The sequence below is a fragment of the Zonotrichia leucophrys genome, chromosome 2 (assembly GCF_028769735.1).
Source record: "Zonotrichia leucophrys gambelii isolate GWCS_2022_RI chromosome 2, RI_Zleu_2.0, whole genome shotgun sequence".
Lineage (NCBI taxonomy): Eukaryota > Metazoa > Chordata > Aves > Passeriformes > Passerellidae > Zonotrichia > Zonotrichia leucophrys.
In genome coordinates, this window is record NC_088171.1 from 147,157,417 (window position 1) to 147,174,671 (window position 17,255).

A 17,255-nucleotide genomic window follows, 5' to 3' on the forward strand; every position below is an offset into this window, starting at 1 on the left:
AGTTTAAACTTTGGGATTTGCATTTTTAACACATTTAAGTGTGACCCTAATTCACTTCCATGGTGCTTCAGGCTCTTGGAAGCCACTGATGAACTTGGAAGTTTTATTTCTTATATTTCTGTTTGTAGCTGCATTTTACCTATTTGAGAAAATTTTTTAGCTCCTAACTTTTTCAGTGAAACTCCAGAGATGCTCTGCCCTCTGGGTAGGTTGAGAGAAGGTTGGACTGAGGCTTTTTCAGGACAGAGGGTGCATAAATCTGAACGGAATGACTTGGAACTGCCTGAGGTACCTGTCAGTGTGTTCTAGCAAAGCAGGATCTAATTACTGATGTCAGTTGGTCTCCAAAAAGGTTTGTATGTGGTCCATGAAGCAAGGAGGAGGGACCTGAATCTGGACCAAACACAACAGATGATTCCTTTTATGTTTTCATATGCCAAGGCTTGGCAGAACTGTTAAAATGAAGAGACTGACAGTGGTTCCAATATAAAAGCCCATTTGCACAGGGATTCATCATGTTAAGTCTTTTAATTTGCCTCATATCTGGCACTTGGTAGTCCCCATCCTCTTTTCCCTTCCCCTACTGAGGAGATTTTCCTAATTTAATTTAAATTTGCTTGACTGCTTTATTGGGGAAGGCTATTATATTGTCGTGCCAGCAGTTGACACGGTGAGGATGTGTTGCAATGCATCACCACTTTCAGGTGTCTGTACCTTCCTAAATTTACAGTTCTTTGACATGAAAGACTTGCTTTTGCACCAAAGTGATGCTTGGTGACTTTATGTGGAAATATATTGTCTTCTCCACAGCTCAACTCCTTCCTTCTCACTTTGTGCTGTAGGTGGACACCAATAGTACCCCACCACAAATAATCCTCCATTATAGAAAAGCAAAAACTATTTAAGGAAGTGTTTTAGTTCAATAAAATTCCATAATTCACCAGATAAAGCAAGCAGTTGCATCACATCGCTAAATTAAAGTGTTGGCTAAATAGAAAAGAAGAAGCTGGGAATAGAAGGTGTCCTAAACCAACTCAGCTGATGAAGAAAATATAAGTTGACCTGTCCCTTAAGCATTCTGTGTACAGGGGAGTTTTAAAAACAGCCCTGAGTCTGTTGTTAATGTCTGCCTGAGGACATTAATTCATGCTCTCCAGATCAAATTGTGAAATTGAAAGACAGTAATTGAAAGACAAATGTTCAAATGTTAATTGAGTACTTAAAAAAAACACCTCAGCCTTAGAAATAGATTTACTTGGGGAAAGAGGAAGAGAAGAACATAATTTCCAATTAAAAACAGGAGCTGAAAATCTGAAGATACCCAAACCTGGAAAATTGAATTAAAACGTAAGAGGTAGATGATTATAATTAAATTTAATTAAAAAAAAAAGAAAGCTGTCCTATGCAGTCTATGCTTTTAATTGCTTGAACTGACTTTTAAGAAAATACTTTAGACTTCATAACATTTAAAAGTATGAGTTAATCTGTGGGAGCCATAGCAATCCTCCACAGGACTAAGGGAACAGCCCACAGACACTGCCAATACACCAACGGGCATCCTAAACATCCATGCCGCTTTATATCAATTCTGACACTGCTGGTAGACACCCCAAAGTGAATTAAGGACAAGGTAGCAAGTTTAACTTGAAATTCATTTGCTTTTGTCAGTTCACATCAGATCCTTAATGTCATCTTCACAGACATTTCATGTTTAATATTAATGATCTCTGGAGTCTCATCCTTATGTATTCTGTGAGCTCCTCTGGTAATTTAAGACTATTTCAGATACCAAAAAAACCCAAGGCATATTTACCAATGTAAGTATAAGGTTTGTTGAAGGTATCATTAGAACTTTATGTGGACTCATCATCCCTGCGTTATTGACACCAACATTTAATTTGAGGAAGGAGCTGCAGTTAGAATAGGAACTGCATTTGTTAAAAAAAAAAAGAGATTACTTCTGATCTCCTGATGTTCAGGGTTCAGTTAGGAAATTGCAATAGTGGATACCTCTTTCCATTGGTTGCAGTTCTACTGTGGACTTTTGCATGGAATTTGTAACTCCTACTCTTTATGCCTTTGTGGTTTGCTTGTTTGTTTGTTTGTTATATATTGGGAAAGATAGAGACATCTTTAATATCTATGACTATTTAATTCAAGCTCCTGTCTGTCAGTTACGGCTTAAAAACCACATGTTTATTTTCTATTAGTAAATCTTTGTGGCAAAAGAACTGTTTTAAAATACTTTCATGTTTTTGATTGTAGCCTGCCCAGAGAAGGAGTATTTAGACAGGGACTTTTAAGGTTTTCATAAATTAGCAACCTCCAGAGAACCAAGCATGCACACATACATCCATCCATGTTCAAAGTCTGTCTGTGTGCAAACAAATACACACACAGAGCTTTAATCACAAGGCCTGCACCCCTTTAACAAGAATTTAAAGGGAAATTTACACATGGTAAATTTTACTATTAGCACTCATTAATAGCAATTTGCAATAAATTTTCCAGTCTCAGATTAAGTGAATTAGTCTTCATTTCTGAAGACTGAATTAAAATTCATTTAAATCTCTCCAGAGAAATTGGTGTTCTTGATAAACATATTGTGGAGCATTTACTGTAATGTGGATTTATTTCTTAATATCTTATTCTTTTTAGCTCCCAGTTCACAAAAACTTCCTCATATGTGGCAGTTAATTTATTTGAGTTTTAGCTAGTCCCAGAGGAGAAAATTGAGTAGGAAAGGTGGTTGATACAAGAGAAACATAAGCTATAAGGCAAATAGGGAAATAAAGGAATGACATGAACATAATTTGTCTCAACTGGGTGTTTCACACCTATTGTAAGGTACTCTGTCTTCTCCCTGACCAAAGCAATAAAAGAGCACGAGCCAATGCACTTGCTTATCTCGCTCCTGTCCAATTCCCCAGCAGGTTGGGCTTTAAACTATTTTTTGCAGCAGATTTCTGTTGCCACAATGAAAAATCTTGTCCTTGTTGTGTTTCTTCCAATAGGGATTGCACCTGAGGGACTCCAACATTTCCTCATAAAACAAAATGACTTAATCTGATGTGTTTTTAATTAAACATGTCCAGTGATAAATCTGGAGCAGGCAAGGTCAGAGAAGCTCCCATCTGTTTTGCGGCTCTGTCCACAGTGCAATCTCCCAGTCAGGAAAATTCATTTTTCCACCTGCTGTCAGCTCCTTTTTGTGTAATTTTCTGGACTGTGTTGCAAATCTAAGGGAGCTGCTGATCTTTGCTCCCTTGGGGCTGTGGAAGGGAATTTAACTGGTCATAGTTCTTCTGATATTGGTGGTGGATTGACTGATTAGGTGTACAAGGTATGACAAGAAAGAACCTGCCCAGCTTTGTCTCTCCATGGAGGGAGACTTAAATACTGATAAACATGAGGAGATGGCAGCCTGGATTTCAGCAGTTACTCAAGAATATCTCTAATCTATGCTCACTACCCTGTTTTTGTGATATCAGCCACATCATGATGACATCCAAACTCCCTTAGCCAAAAGCAGAAATGCCTTTTCTGGAAAGGATTTGTTTTGAGCATCCACAGATGCTCCAGTTACTTCCTCAATTTGCATTGTGAACATTGTTTGATGGGAGTCTGGGTCATGAAATCACTGAATAATTGAGGTCAGAAGAGCCTTCTAAGACCATTTAGTGCAGCCATTAACCCAGCATTGCCAAGCCCACCACTAAACCATGTTCCTAAGAACTGCATCCACAGTCTTTAAATGCCTCTAGGTACGCTGACTCAACACCTTGGGCCCTACTAGGAGTCTCAATGATGATTAAGTGTCAAAATCCATGTCTGAAAATAAGGAGAATGATAAAAATATGTTTTATAAGTCTTTGTTAGGAAGTTTTTCTTTTTTCTTGAGCATGAGGAAGAACTTTCCTGTGCAGGGGACCCAGCACTGGAACAGGCTGCCCAGAGAGGCTGTGGAGTCTCCCTTTCAGGAGGTATTCAGGTACAATCTGGACACAATCCTGTTCCACGTGCTCTGGGATGACCCTGCCTGAGCTGGGAGGTCAGACCAGCTGACCCACTGTGGTCCCTTCCAACTTTATCCTTTCTGTGATTCTGTGTTTTTTGATAATCCCTCCTTTTTCAGAGCAGTGTCATACTGAGGGAAAAAAAACCCCATCAATTTCAATTCAAGCTTAGGAAAATGCATTGAAAAATGTAGTTTAATGTTTGGTGTGGAATTTTTTGGGGGATCCTCTGAGGTCAATTTAACAGCATGGATTATTTCAGTTATGCTTTTTCAGATAAGTCTGTGAGTACAGAGGAGGAATGTAGGAGAGGTGAAAGAGATGATGAAAACTGTGGATAAAAGAGACTGAATAAGTGTCATCTGTACTCAAAGTAATTAACAGTTGAGAGAAATTAATTAAGCATAAGTATATGAAGCTTTGAGAGTGAGATAATGAATAATAAAATTGTATGATGGAATTGGTAGAAGGTTTCCTTTCAAGTAATACATAGGCAAATATGAGAGGATTCTTTTACTAGTAACCCAAGTTTAACCACTTCATATTTCTTTTTCTCTTTGGCAGTTTTGTGTTTCTGAAATATAAATATCAAATGAACAATTGTAAAGTGATAGATGTAAAAACACTGTCTTTAAAGTAAAAGAAAATTGTGATGATATTCATAAATATAGAAACCACAGAAAACTAAGAAGGATGATTTCCTCACATAGTATAATTTTTAATATTTTTATCCCTAAGAATTATGAACACAGACATCACCAGCAAGAGTGTAAGAAAGCACCACAAAACTACCAGATGAAAGAATTTGATTTTTATTTTCACTGGTTCTGAGCCACCTTCTCTACACGGCCATAATTCCTACTCCTTTCCAAGAAACATTCACAACTGAATCAAAATCAGACCTTTATTCTTTATTTTTCTTTCTATCAGCCAAAGACTGCTTATGTTAAGACAATGTCAGTTGAAAAATATTTAGGTTGAATTCAAGGTTTGTTAACTAACTTTAAGGAATTATAACTAACAAGAGATAAAAGTCTTACAAGGTTTGGGAGAACTTATTTCACTTCATTTCAATTGTGTAAGGAGACAATGACTTCTAAGTCAAGAACAAATGTGGTTATGTTGCACACAAAAAAGAGGCTGTTAAAAGGAGCAGACAGTAAATATCCAGAGGGAAAGAAAAGACAGCGAGATCAAGAAGAATGTCAAACATCTACAAAGGAAGATCATGAATGGCATATAGAAAAATAAGGAATAAGAAAATTCAAACAGAAGAAAAAATACTAAGCACATGTGGAGATTCAGACTGGAAATGTTTCAAGTTCAGAGGGGGAAGAAGAACCTTTTGTAGGTAGAGAATTCTAAAATCATTGTGTACATGTGTCTATGTGTACAGGTGTATTTGGAATATTAACATATTTAAGCATGCATAACTTTTGTATCAACCCTGAAGTGGTTCAATGAGGGCATCCAGGATGAGCAGGCTGCCTTCTCATTCCAATATTTAATATAAACAGTGGGCTGACAGATTTTAGCAGGAGAATTGAAGGTTCCAATCACCAATAGCTTGTAAACAAAATAAAAATAGAAGGCTATAAAATGCTTAATTATTTTCAATGTGCTCTGGGTGTTTCCAAACACCCAACACCCCAAAATCTGAGTTTTATTGTAGAGAATAGACAGAACTAGATATAATGAAAGTCTGACTAAACAGAATCCATCATAAGAACATGGAGTCATTACTTGGGACAGTGATTGTGCCTATTGAAGTCATAAATTACCATCTCTGGGAGCAGAAATGCCTTTAGAGGAAAAAAACCTACACCACAGGATGCTTGATGGTTATCATATCAGCAGGGTAGACACCAGTGTTCTACTATCCATTAGCTTAGATTTTGGGTAGAGGAAAACTCTGATTATCCCCTCACAAGAAGATTTAGTCAGAAGCAGAAGAAAAGTGAGTGAAGAAAAAAGTTTGATTTGATCATCTATTGGTAGAGGAGCTCTAGGGGTTTAAAATTTTGGTTCTACCCCAAATTTAACTGCACATGGAAGAGTTTTGGCAGGAAATACCGTGGGTTTTCTACATCAGTGCAGGAAATTCAAATTGAAGATGGCCAATGAAGAATACTTAAGCAACCTCTTTCACTTCTGCTTTTTTTAAAGTTCTCTTTGTTGGTTAAATGAAACGTGCTCTTTTCTCAGCCCTCACAGCTGTGAGGTTCATAAAGCAATCACAACAAACAAAGGATGAATTGGTTTTCATGAAAGGTGAGAAGGGTTTTTATACTCCAATTAGCTCTCCCTAATAGGATAGTGGTCCTCAACAGAGGATAATACAAATATCAGCATCAGGTGGTGCAGCTAAAATTACAATTACTGTGATAGCAGTTCAGGATATCATTGTGAAATGCAGTTGTCTTTGGACAGGAGTTATAATTTTTAAAAGTTTTTATCTGATAGAGATTATGACATATGAAATTATGATCTAAAAGGAATGTTATTGAAAAGATACTGTGGTAGAGGAAGTTTAGTTGGTCTTTATATCGTATTTCCTTAATTTAAAAGAAAAGAAGAAAATTTGTCTCAATACTTAACATTTAAGAAATATGAACATGAGAGAATAAATGCTGATGCACAGAAAATAATCGCATAAAAAAATCTTACTAGCAGCACCAGCTTTAATTACTATGTAGTCCCTTCTGTTACAGCCATCTAAGTCATACATTTTTTTGGAGTCATATAATTATTTTTAAGTTTCTCTCCTTTTAAGAGCAATATATGCCTCTCAGGTCAGGTAGATTATTTGATACCACAGGGAAACCTTCTGCTAAAACAGATTCTCTCTCTCTCTCCCCCGCCATCCTTGAGAGGAATGATACACTTCATTTGAGGTTTCTTTGTTGACTCATACAGGTTAGGTACTTTTTAATTCCCAAGTTGTCAGCCCCAAGTCAGTGCTGACAGGAGAACTCATAAATGTGGTGTTCTGGAGGCAGGACACACAAAAGGTTTTCAGTTAAATGATGGTACTGTCACCTTCTGATTAAATTCACTTAAAAATACTTCATGAAAAGCATCTCCAGCCATAACTATCTTGTAAAAACAAGGCATCAAGAGCTAAGTGTCAGACTGCCAGAGCTCAATCCACTGCAACTTGCCAATGTATTCTGTGAGCTATTACCCAAACACTCAGGGATTTAGTCATAACCCTTGTCTGACGGCGGAAAGGAGAGCACCACTGAACATTTGCTCAAGCTAATCTTTATCTTCCCACTGGCTATAAAGATTTACTAAAAGTAGAACTATAAAGCTGAAGAGGAAGGTGCTGTTTAATCAGTGTCTTTGCCATCATTCTTACTGTAGTGCACGACTGATATCCTTTAGGCTAGTGCTTAAATTCTGCACAAATAGATCACCAAAAAGTGCTGAGATAGTGTTTTGGTCTGCAAGAGCTTCAAAGATTGTTGCTAATAAAATAATAATAATGCAGAGTAATTAATGCAAGTCAGGTATTTATATTTCATTTGCAACATACACATACACACACAAACACACACACAGAGCCTACCATGTCTTTGACAAATTAAAAGTAACATCACAAAAGGTCTTGATCCAAATTAATCCTTCATCACAATAATAGATACTCAACTGAAGATGAAGTCAGAACATGGTGAATATAAATGGTTCAGCCGATGACAGAGGAGCCTGCATCAAGGATTTATTTCATGGGTTGCTGAGCAGACTCCTTGGCAACTCAAGGAACCATATAATCTATTCATACTCATAAATTCTTCAAGCTCCACATAAAATTAATTAGACCCTCCCTTTCCCATAATTCCCATAGAAATCCTATTCCAAATCTCTTCTTTTTATGTTATTGGAACCTGCCTCTAGTTTCCAGCCTAAAATGATTCATAGCCAGCTTTTGATAACTTTTATACAATATCACAATTCATCTGGCATAATTTATATTAATGCATTTTTCTACCAATCAGTTAAAAAACCATACCAGCCTCATTTAGTTTTTAATTAGAGCAATGCTCTCCCCCACTGAAAGTACCAAGGTATGTCAAGCTGGTACTATGACATCCTGTCTTAGCTGTGAGGTGTCATTAGTTTACAGATGGAATTTTTAACAGTGAGATTTAGAATCATCAGATGGAGCTTTAAAACAGGAGCTAACTTTAGTTCTCATATCTGTTCTTTGCTTGAGTCTATCTCCTTAAATTAAAGGCAGCACCTAAGGAATGGAAATATAGGGTCTGGATTTGAGAAGAACAAATGTTTGTCATGGATTTTTAATTTTTTTTTAACCTATCAATAGAGGAAGGTACATGGATGTTTAGATGTTTGGTCTCTGACTTGGCTCTATCATTCACAAATTTTTCTGACTTTATTTAGTAATTATAGTTACTTAAATAAAACTATAAAATAGTGTTTGTGATTTTTCTGAGAGAAAAGATGTACCCAGGATTTTCCCCCATCATTGATTTTATTAAATGGAGAATGTCTTAACCATCTTGATTACAGTGAGATTTCTGCATTTGCAGAGAGAGAAGTGAAAGTAGTAAATGTTTACTCAACCCTTCAGCTGGTCCTCATGCTGCCAGCAAGGCACAGGCAGCACTGAGGGTGAGTGAACCTGGGGGATAAAAGACAGCCATTTATTCAGGGTATATTTAGTGTCTGTCTGTTGTATATTGATTATTCTTTTGGAACATCTCCTAGAAGACTTGCAGAAGCGAGACATAAATTACTGGTTAATTTAGTCTCTTTTCAGTGTCAAAACCTAAATAAGTTTTGACTAAATTCATCAAGGATATTTTTAGAAGCCTTTTTGTGTTTATCTGGAAAAGTGAAATCTTAAGAAAACTGGACTGAATTTTAACCCTTGTAAAAGTTTTGAAAGTTTCAAACTAAAGTTCCACTCTCACATGTAAAATGAATGGTCCCCCCAGCTTTTCACCTGTCATTTTTTTCATCACTTTGCCCTGTGATTCTCTATGGAAAACTATGAACAAAAGTGGTCCTAGAGATAAAGAGTCTGCTTAAAAAAACAAGTATATTCCTAAAGAAAAAATCAAAATGGCACAATAAAGCAATATTACCAGATGTCTAAATCCCAGAGACTTCAACAGAATGCCATCACGAAATTCCTTATCTATCCGGTGAGCACTGAGATATGTCCACTGAAACTGCCAATAGTTAACTGTTTTCAAATATGTATACTAAAAATAATAATAATAATTTGTTAGGAGGGGGTTGTGGTTTTTTCTCCCAAACACATCATAACTTACCTATTGAAAATTGCTGAAACCAGTTACAAAATGAAGCAACCCGACCCCAAGCCACCCAACCATAAAAACAACACACTTTTTTTTGTCCACAAACTATATCACAATATGTAGAGAAAGTGAGCTTAAGCAAAACAATCTTTCAATTTTACAATCATTTTATCTTTTGTCCATGTTTCTTTTGAAGTAAATTGAACAATCATAAATATTGAGCAGGGATGGCAATTTTATAGCAGGGATTTTCTTATTAAACAGAAAGGCTACTTAATGCATTAAAATCAAGGTTTTGCTTTCTCTTTCCTGTTTTATAGCACTTTTAGACTTAAACAACTATTGTCTTGTGTGGCTTCCATCTCACCCACCATGCACCAAGCATTCAATGTACCTTCTCTTTTACATCCAAGATGTACAGGTCTGGGATTAGCAACCCTAACCTCAGGTTTTTCCAATTTTCATGCACCATGATCCAATCTCATGCAGGTCCAGCAAAAAAAGCATATTCCAATTGATTGTCTCTTCTCAGCAGAAAGCACCATTGCTGCCAAGAGACAGTGAAAGTTATTGTAGCTGATTTCATGGGACCTGGGGATAATTCACTCTGCCTAAAAAGACACACACTAATTTTGAAAGAAATCCTCTTGCTGTCATCTGCTAGAACACATTCAATTTAGACAAATTCTTGAACTGGGATTCTTATGCATAATTTATGCTGTTAAACAAATAGAGGCACAACCACGACATTAAGAGTGTCCAAATTATCCCTTAGATTTAGCATCCTGGCTGTCCAATTTCTTATCTAAACTATTGCAAACAAAGGCAGAATTGGAAGATTAAAATTTTCAAGTGACTGCTGAAGTTCAAAGAGTGCTTGTATTTTAATAACAAGTACTGTACATATTTCATGGAAGTGTTAGCCAGCTGATCTATATGTTAATTAGCCTACTATTTGAAAAGGAAAATTATTCAAGTGCTTTCATCTCATTTCCAACACAAGCAGCCATGCTGAGTACATTAGGAAGCATCATTCCTGCATATTCTGGAGTCAGCTAAGCTCCTTTTTAGTCACTGGAGGAGGAAAAAAGGGAACTGAACTGATAGCCAATTTTATGGCAGAATGATTTTCAAGCAGAGAACAATCCATTCAGAAAAAAAATAATCTAAACTCTCCAAAGGAAAAAAAATTCTGCAGGATTTTCTGTTGAAAAATTGTGATTACAGTTTTGGTTGCTATTATCTACATGAGAAAAAAAATAGGAAAAAAGAAAACAAGATTGTCAAAAACTCTTCATGTGAAGAATTAGGGAACTGGAAGCAGGCTTGGTACAGATGGGGATGCTGAGAGCTGGAGAGGCAGAGGAAGCAGGTGAGCAGCATCTGGCTCTGGCTCCCTGCCTGGAAGATTCTCATCAGAGTCACTCACTGCCTTCTGGCAGAAAATGAAAGTGACAAGAGGTCGGGAGGTGAAACTGACCGGAGCGCTCAGTTGGCAGGAAGTTGACAAGATACAAAAGTCTCCATTTGCCTTCTCCAAAAAGAATCTCTTAAAGACTCTTAGTTCAGTGGGTGGTGGTGGAAAGGGAGGGAGGAGAAAAAAGCAACCTCCAGCCATTTTAATTTATTTTTCAAAACTGGTATTTGTCTGTCACAAATTTATTTTCCTGGTCAGATCTGGAATGAAGTCCTCAGGCTTCAGCATTGTGACATCCTGGATACAGCTTTGAGAAACGGAGAGAGAAGGAGGTCAGAAAGGGATGTGAGTGCAGCTGAGCATTTCCTCATATTCCTCCTTCTTGAGTATCCAAATACAGAAAGGGGCAATGAGGAATCCCACTCAAAATGCTCTTTGGATAAAAATGTCCCACAAAGATCTCAGTAACAGCAGGTTCCATTTCAGAGGTACCATACAGCTCCTTGTGAATCCTGCTTGAGCTGGAGCCATGTACCACGCAGCTGGCAGCAGCAATCTTGAACTGCATATTAGCAATGCTTTTTATCAAGCATTATGTGTTTTAATCCACAAAGCAGTGCACAATTTATCCTATGAGTTTTTTGGTTTTATTTTATTTTATCTTATTTTATTTTTCCAGCAAATGGGATCAATAAAGGTTCTGTCTTTTCTTGACTAATCACATACAAAAATACTTTGGAGAATAATAAACACGGCAACCTACGAGCTTTAGCATTCAAACTGAAACACTTTGAAATATTACTTAAACAAGAAGAGCAATAAAAGAAGAACACTTGCATCACATTCTATGGTGGTCATAAAACACATTCACTTCTTTCTGCACTGGGTAGTTCAGAACAAAGCTTGAACTGAAACTGTGTACAATTGATAATTTCAAAATATTAGATACTATTGCAATTTTCCTCACTGTGTAAAGTTCTGGTTAGAAAAATATTTGACATTATTTCCGACATTTGTTTTTTGGGTTTTTTGTGGTTTTTTTAGTTTTTTTTTTTTTCCTAGGTGCTGACTTAACTTTTGAAAACATTTCTATACTTGACTGAAATTCATATTACCCAGCAATTTAGTTAAGTGCTGCCGGAGTGTAGGATGGACTGATGACAGACTTCATATAAATATAAACCACCAGCTAATGTCCCCTTTTATAATACATACATATAGTCCTACCAAAATCAGTGAAGCTCAGCCAATTTACATCAGGTAATGCTGTAGCACCCTGAGATTACATTTGCTCACATTGCTTTATACATATGTATATACAGAGAAAAAAAAAATAGAGGGAAACTTTAGCTTGAAACTTTGTGTCTTATTTGCATGTATTCAACTTATCACTTTTCCCAATGGACAATTTCATCACTTTAAGAATTTTTTCCTCCTTGAAGTCATTGCCAATGAATTTAAAAATTGTCTCAAAAATATCAATTACCTCATCATATTAGTTTAACCTTTAGAATCTATGACCTTCCAAAAATGAAGATGGTCTTCTTTCCAGTCAGTTTAGAAACACAAATGAATATGAGAACATTGAAAGTTCTGTCAATTCATGTCTAGAATTGCCCATTGGGTTGGTCTGCTTCCTGCACAAATGAAGTATCTGACCTTGCTTAGATTTCAGATGTTTTTGTCACAGACACACACACCAAAGAATGCTACAGTAAATACCCAGAGCCCTCCTTTGCCTCTCCCTCAGAACACAAAGTAATTTCCTACTGCATCAGAGTCAGGACATAAATTTTCAAGGGGTTGAATCTCAAACTATCCTCAGAGGGTTGAACATCTATTCCCTTTTTATATTGTTACATTCCAAGAACATCAGAAAAATGTCAATTCCCTGAAACTCACAGAAAGGGAAATCACAAATATGTGGCTGTGGTTAAGAGCAGAGGCATATGAGACACCAGAGTGGTGGAGAGGGACCAGCCCCATAAACAGCAATCAGGCAAGAGTAAAATTGCCCTCTTCCCCAGCCAGATCCAAAACCATGCTCTGTTTATAGTACCAGACTCTGATGTGAAAAAGAGAATAAATCTGGCTTTTCATTTATTTGAGGGTTGGACTAGACGACCTTTAAAGGTCCCTTCCAACCCCAAGGATTTTATAACTTATCTTTTGATTCCGTGTCTGGCCTTCTTTTCCACTTATAAACTGTCCTAAAAACTGTGAAGATATTAACCCTGGGTATCAGGATGTATTATCTTCCATTTGATGCCAAACTGTGAAGACAAGATCCAGTACCACATTTACACTCTCAAGAGCAGCTTTTTATAGCACTCATCCGCACAACAGGACTGCCTCACCCGTTTCCCTTGTGAAACCACTCCACACATAAAATCTGTCAGCACGGTGAGCTTCAATGCAGCCAAAATGACAAAAAATATTTAATCTAAGCTAACCTCTAGAATATCTGTGACCTTAAACAAAGTGTGAGAAAGAACATTTACGTTTGGAGTCATCCCAGTAACACTGGGCAGTAGTTCAACTATATTTTTTTATTAATGTTCTCTCATATTGAATTTCTTTTGCATTTGTCTCTTCTACCACTTTAAAGCCAATGCTGTAAGGCCAGAGGTTACTATTGTTAGACACTACAAGAACAAATAAAATAAAAAATGCTGGTCCCTGCATTAAATTTTAGTCTTTGGTCTAAGTTCCAAAATTTATTTCTGGCTTTAATGTCATCTTGAACATTCCTGAGTAACCTGTTATGGTCTCCTTAAATTCAGCAATAATCAGGCAGCTAAGCAATATCTGCAGAATCCCTGAAAGGTCTGCCAGCAGATTCTAGCCATCCACTGGGAGGCAATTATTCTGTCATCATTTGAAGAGAATGGCCTATCTGCTTCTGGCAGGCATTTCAGTTCCAGGCATGAATCCTGGTTCTGGCCTTGCTGCACATTCCCTGTGTGATGGACGCCCTGGTCAAGAGTGCCGAGCAATCACACGCCTGCCAAGAGTCAACCTTTAAACAGGGGATGCAGGATGAAAAATGCCTTTGTCGGTTCTAATTAGGATCAACACTTTTGCTTTCTTCATCAGAATTTGCTTATTTTGTTGTCTGGGGCTGACATCAGCATGTGAGCTGAAGAGGGAAGCAATTTGCTCAAGTTTCTTCATTATCTGATGCTTTCCACTTCACGTGTATCACCTGTAAAAGGAAACAACAAATAAACTCTTCCAATGTCATCTTGTTCAAATGAGCTAAAGCCTTTTGTTTGGAAGTAGTGCTTTCCATGCCTGTCAAACAGTCATGAATAGCCTGTTTTATCCTTTTTACCATCTGGACAATCTTCTCTGAACTCTGCTCCCTGATCAAGGCGAACATCAACAGGTTGTTCATAAACTCCTATATGGTGTTTTCAGGTATTTTCCAGCAGTGACTGGCCATCCTTTTGGCTCATTAGGAGAAACAGCCATTCCTCTGCAAGATGTTATCAGTTCTAAAATGAGACACAGTAATAAACCATGAAAGCATGCCTAATTCATTGCAATAAAAAGCAAGCTGGCTTGCCTTCTTGCCTACGCCTTGACAGCTGACATGTTCTGAATTCTGGTGACAGCATGCAGATCTGCATTGGAAGGGCTGAGGCGAGGGGACAGCAGGGAAGATAAATAGTCTTAATTTTTGTTAATGGATCTAATCATCTGATATGATTCATGATTTACCAGAGACCTGTGCTTTGGGTACTGTCAAAATGGCTCACACAGATTGGGACACCATTGTTAATCCAACACTATCTGGTTATTCAGGACAGCTTCCCTCGTCTCCAGAAATGGCTCCAGGAGCTGGGCAGTGGTCCTCAATCCTGTCCTCAAAACACAGGAAACCTGTTTTGAAACAGCTGACTCTGGCCTTGACAGCAGCCTGGATGTCACTGAGCTGGAATCAACGCATCAGTGGAAAGGCAGAGGTGGCTGCAGCTGGAGGGAGAATCCAGCAAGGAGGAATTAATTCTGTTTTCTCTGTGCCTGGTTCACATGAACCATCTCACCCAGACATTCAGTGAGATCTAATGTTGTTATTATATTCTTAAAGTGTCCATACCTTCTTGCTGGTTCTCTGCCACATAGCTCTTCTCTGGCTTCACAGGGGCCCCTCCTGGGCTCTTGACCCACCCCTTTTATCCCAGCTATCTTTACGAGCCACAGCTGCTGCCCAACTAAGGCCTTAGCAGCTGTGACTCATTTAGAATAGCTAGGACCCACTTATCTAATACATAGGACTCTCACTACATTTCAGTTGTTATATTCTTATTGCTGTTATAACAATACATATATTCAGGCCCCCACAATCTAAGTTTTAACCTTCCTTGCTTGTCAATAACTATCAGACAAGGCAACATGTGCCTTTTGAGCAACTCCTTCATTGTCCTTAGTTTGTTGCTCTCAACTGATAGAAAGGGTGAGAAAATATATTCTCTGAAAAACAGAAGGAAAGAACAATGAGGAGAACTACCAGACTGTTTTATTGTGCAGGTGGTATTTCCATTTACCTTATTTTTAATTTTTTAAGACATATTTTTATTATTTTGTGGTTCCAGAAGCTCTGTAAGGAAAAATAGACGGGATGATTCTGCCTACCTGGATTCAAACGCTAATGACACTTTCATGATCAGAAACAAAGATAGATGAAAGGACATATTTGTTCCACAAACACAGACAGCTCCTTTCTTAACAAGGTGGTTGACAGAGAGGGTATAACCTGCTTCTCCATTATAGAAGGATGCTGAAGCATGGAGAAAAATTTGCTTCCTTGCAATGACATACATTCTATTCTTAATGGGCACCTTGGTGTTTCTGATTTCAAATGGGAGTTTTCCACAGCAGTGGAAAGGCTATTTTCCTGGGTTTATGACTCAGATCAAATTTTGTGCTTTATCACTTCAGTATACCTAAGATGAAAATATTCATAAAATTTTAATTGTATTTTTATTGCAGTCTGTATGGGCGCAAAGCCTTTTTGTATGTGAAAACTCCTCTAGACAAAAATTCTTGGTGCTGAACTCCAAGATATATTTGGTATATGTACACTCAAGTGTGTCTGTACATACATTTTTATGTTTATATGCATGACATTTGCACAGTATTTGAGGCACTAAATCTCTGTATTCATGAAAATATACAACTAGGGAGGCTTGACTCTGCTTAAATGAGCCATTCACCAGTGTAACCAAGGACAAGCCAGGGAACTTCTTCCTAATTAGTGTAGTATAAATGAGAGAAAAATAAATGAACTCCTGAGCCATTAGGAGGTTGAAATAGATCCCCAAAACATGTCCCATGTTACCCATTCTCTTGTCTGCCTTTGATTCTGTAGTACAACAGTTGTGTGAATGTATGATAACTGCACACCATCAGTGCCACACTGTTTGAAGAATGTTTGAATTAATGGTGGTTTGGCTGACAGCACAGGGAACAGCACAGTACTTTGTGTGCCTCACACTAACAATGACACAATTTACAGAATTTGATTAAAAAAAACTACCTGGAGTTTAAAAAAAAAACAAAAACAAAAACCACAGAAAACTTCCTTTATAAAAATCTGTGTCCCACAAGCCTATTGTTTCCCTTTCAAGATTCCATACCACCATTATGTTTGTGAAATTCAGCAATGAGTCACAGGACAAGAAACTTTTCCCTCTGTCTCCTTTTCTTGCCTTGCTGTAGTTGCTCCCTGCACCAATGAAAGCTGTGCTTCTTTGTTTTACTGAGTGAGATTTATTTGGTGCATCTTGAGGACAACTGATCAAGAGGAAACATAGATTCCTGTGGTTCTGTGATTATACCATGGGTGTCTGGTAGAGCTTGATAATATGTATACCCCTGATGAAATGAAGGGCTGCTCAGCTTCTGCCATTCAATCTAACACAGTCACATTAAATTACACTGAGGGAAATTAGAAAGGTAATTTATTTCCCTAATTCCTGGTAATACAGTGCCTCACACTTTTAAAAGCTTCTAAAATATCAGAACCTAATTTGTTAAATTGTAAAGTCCTGGAATACCTGTACATTAGGATCAAGAGGGAAGACAGTAAAACAATTTTCAGCTACAAATGCATGAGTTTCAGAGATTCTGTAATGTAATTTCCTAAACTAATTAATCTGAGAGAATGGTCATTAGGGTTAGATATCTTTAATAAAAGCTTGAGAATTTCTTCCTAGCATTTAACAGCATGTTCCTCTCACCCATGTTGTCTATATTTTCTTTGCACTTAAACACTGTATCTTTTGGGGTATTTTTTGTTTTTTTTTCTACCTATCTCTTCAGCTGTTAATATTATTTATATAAAATTTGCAATAATCTCCTTCTCTGACCATAACCAAATAATTCCATGGAATCAGGTCATCTGCTTGAAGAGTTAATGGGAAAGTTGTAGTACATTTCATCTGACCCTAGATCATGCACTATCATAACATGAATTTTGAACTCTGAAATTACATATTGGACTGAGCATTTGAATAAAAATACTAACAT

General features: G+C 37.3%; 1 long non-coding RNA gene across 1 annotated transcript; it reads right to left on the reverse strand.

Moving 5' to 3' along the window:
- Window positions 1-11,570: 11,570 nt before the first annotated feature.
- On the reverse strand, window positions 11,571-14,876 carry LOC135443413 (uncharacterized). The gene is made up of 3 exons (XR_010439017.1): window positions 14,824-14,876; window positions 14,056-14,218; window positions 11,571-13,926 (listed from the first exon to the last, which is right to left on the reverse strand). It is a non-coding gene; the product is annotated as an uncharacterized LOC135443413 (long non-coding RNA).
- Between the last annotated feature and the right edge of the window lie 2,379 nt (window positions 14,877-17,255).